Source organism: Trichechus manatus, unplaced genomic scaffold (genome assembly GCF_000243295.1).
Source record: "Trichechus manatus latirostris isolate Lorelei unplaced genomic scaffold, TriManLat1.0 scaffold00123, whole genome shotgun sequence".
In the NCBI taxonomy this organism is placed as follows: Eukaryota; Metazoa; Chordata; class Mammalia; order Sirenia; family Trichechidae; genus Trichechus; species Trichechus manatus.
The window spans coordinates 938,584-942,049 of NW_004444059.1; positions in this window are offsets into that span (position 1 = coordinate 938,584).

Below are 3,466 nucleotides of genomic sequence, written 5' to 3' on the forward strand. Positions count from 1 at the left end.
GATCTTTGGCATCATTTCTATCACCAAGGCCATATTTTCCAACTACTGATCCTTCGTTTCCAACTTTCGCATTCCAATCACCAGTAATTATCAATGCATCCTGATTGCATGTTCGTCAATTTCAGACTGTCGAAGTTAGTAAAAATCTTCAATTTCTTCATCTTTGCCCTCAGTGGTTGGTGTGTAAATTTGAATGATAGTCGTATTAACTGGTCTTCCTTGTAGGCGTATGGATATTATCCTAACACTGACAGCACTGTACTTTAGGATAGATCTTGAAATGTTCTTTTTTGACGATGAATGCAATGCCATTCCTCTTCAATTTGTCATACCCAGCATAGTAGACCATATGATTGTCTGATTCAAAATGGCCAGTACCAGCCATTTCAGCTCACTAATGCCTAGGATATTGATCTTTATAAGTTTCGGTTCATTTTTGATGATTTCCAATTTTCCTAGATTATACTTAGTACCTTCCAGGTTCCAGTTATTAATGGATGTTTGCAGCTGTTTCTTCTCATTTTGAGTCATGCCATATCAGCAAACGAAGGTCCTGAAAGCTTGACTCCATTCACATAATGAAGGCCAACTCTACTTTGAAGCAGCTCTTCCCCCGGTCATATTCTGAGTGCCTTCTAACCTCAGGGGCTCATCTTCTAGCACTGTATCAGAAAAATGTTCCATTGCTATTCATAAGGTTTCCACTGGCTAATTATTTTTCAGAAATAGACTGCATAGGGGTTAAAAGGAGCCGGACAATCTAAGTTCAAGTCCCAGCTCCACCGCTCTACCACTGACTATGCTTTGTGAGCTTAGCAAGTCAGTTAATACTCTGATGTTTGGTTTCTCCATCTGTAAAGTGGGGGTAACAACAGCACCTACTCCACGTTGTTATTGTTAGCTGTCAAGTTGGCCCCTGATTCTTGGCAATCCCATAGGGTTGTGATCTATAGGGTTTTCGTTGGCTGATTGTTTTGGGAGTAGATCACCAGGCCCCTTTCTTCTTAATCTGGCTTAGTCTGGAAGCTCAGCTAAAACCTGTTCATCATCATAGTAATACACAAGCCTTCACTGACAGATGGGTAGTGACTGCACTTGAGCTTAAGGTGCATTGGCCAGGAGTCGGGAATCAAACCTGGGTCACCCACATGGGAGGCAGGAATTCTACGACTGAACCGCCACTACCCCACCTACTCCATTGTTGCTGTGTGCTGCCAAGTTGATTCCAACGCAAAGCGACCTATATGACAGAGTAGAACTGTCTCCATGGGTTTCCTAGGCTGTAATATTTACAGGAGCAGGTCACCAAGTCTTTCTCCAGCTGAGTGGCTGATGGGTTTAAACCACCAACCTTTCAGTTAGTAGCTGAGTGCTTAATCATTGTGCCACCAGGGCACCTACCTACAACACTGTTTTTGTTAGGTGCCATTGAGTCTGTTCTGACTCGTAGCGACCCTATGTACAACAGAACAAAACGCTGCCTGGTCCTGAGCCACCCTCACAATCGTTGGTATGTTTGAGCCCACTGTTGCAGCCACTGTGTCAATCCATCTCATTGAGGGTCTTTCTCTTTTCGTTGGTAGGGATTAATACATGTAAAGCACTTGGAGCAGTGCTTGGCACATGGTTAGCTATCGCGACTCTCCTGAGACATCTACAGGTAAGCAGATGTCCTGATTCACTCCCTGGATCCTTTTCCACCTGCCCAAAGTAGGGGCAGTATGAATAGGAAATGGGGACCCCTTTCTAACCCCATAGCCAGTCTCTGGAAACTCCTCTGGAAGAATTTCTAGGTCAGGTCACTGGCTTCATGGCAACCCACAACCTGAACACATTCCTCCACCCCCTAATCCCCACTGTGCCTCAGCTGTCCTCCCCATGTGTGCTGTGACCTCCAGCTTATCATTCTTTCCCACTAGCACTGGCTGTTCTTCCTTCTTCCAAATTCTCAGAACTTAGAAGGGTAGGTTTGGGACCAAGGCTAGATTCATTCTCAGGCTCCTCCCCTTCCCTGGAGGGACCATTTAAAAATCCACCAGTGGTTCTCAAAGTGTGGACAGAGCGGATGACTTGGAGGTGTCTGCCCCAAAACAGATTTTCCATTTCATGCCAATCGGACTGAATCTGAAGTGTGGGGGGGTGGGGGCGGGGGGAGTGGTGGTGGTGGTGGCAGAACTTGCATTTTAATAAGGTCCTGTTTTTGTACACGTTAAAATTGGGATTTTAATCACAATAAAAATTCTTTTCTCCAAACCAAGAAAATAATCATCTGTGGAGGATGGGGGCCAGGTGTCCAAGAGCAGAGGGATAGGCTTGTTAGAAATGTGTCTTCCTAGTTTGGGCAGGCTCAAGGGCCTAAGAGAAAGGAAAAGAGAAGGGGCAAAAAGGGAGTGAGTCCTAGAAAGCCAGGGCAGGGCATACGCCTCCTTCCAAACCTTCATTATCCTCCCGAGCAATTACGGGATGCCACGGGAGTCGCTGTCCCAGGGCCACTGTCTTTTCACCCTCTTTCGAGCAAAAGTGGAGTCAACAGGGCGGCTCTGGGCCACCTGCCCAGTGGTGGAAAGTGAGGCCCAGGGAGGTGAGGGTCCTTCGTACAGAGCCTGCCTAGGACACTGGAATCCCAGTGCTCTGTCTCAACCCCGCCCAGCCGCCAGGGAGCTCGCGGTGGGGGGATGTGATCCTCTAAACTCCCTTTTCTTCTCGAAGCCCAGTCACAACTCCAGCCTCCTCCCAGGCTCACAGCTCCGGCCCTCACCCTTCCTGGTGCAGGTCCTTCCTCTCCAGCCTCAGTTTCCCCACTCGCGCCGGGTGTGGGTAAGGGGCGGTGTGTCTGGGAGCGCCACAGTGGGAGGATCGGCATCAGGATTCCCCCACTGGAAAGCCGCCCAGTTTCCCCCCTCCCCTCCGCCACTACCCCGCCCCGAGCAGTTCGAGACCCTGAACCGAAACAGTAGGCAGGACGACCCCCGGGCGGGAAGCGGCCCCAGCCCGGATTTCCCTCCCGGGTGGGGCCGCAATGACTCACTCCCCTCCCCCCTTTCCCCGGGTTCCTTGTTTGCATTTCTCCTCCTGGCCACGTGGCGGCCAGTGCAGACACTCACCGTCGGGACCCCGAGTCCCCCGTCGCTGGGGCCCCTTCCCGTACCCCAGGGCCGCTCCTGCCCCCTGGGGTCTCTCCTGGCTCCGGCTAGTGCCCGCCCCCGCGGACCCTGGGGGTCCGGACTCCACCCCCTGCCCGTGCCCGCCCCCTTTTCCTGCGCCCTCTCCTACCTTGAGGCTTGCGCTTCCTCCCCGCCCCCTCATCCAGTCCAGGGGAGGGGAAGGGGGCGGGCGTCGCAGGGGGTGTGACAGCTCCCGCCCGGCCCAGTGCCAGCTACAGCCTAGCTTCAGCGCCCGGTGCCAGCTGGCTCTTCATCTGGGACGGAGGCTCGGGGCTGCCGGTCGCTGGGGGGGCTAGCCCCCC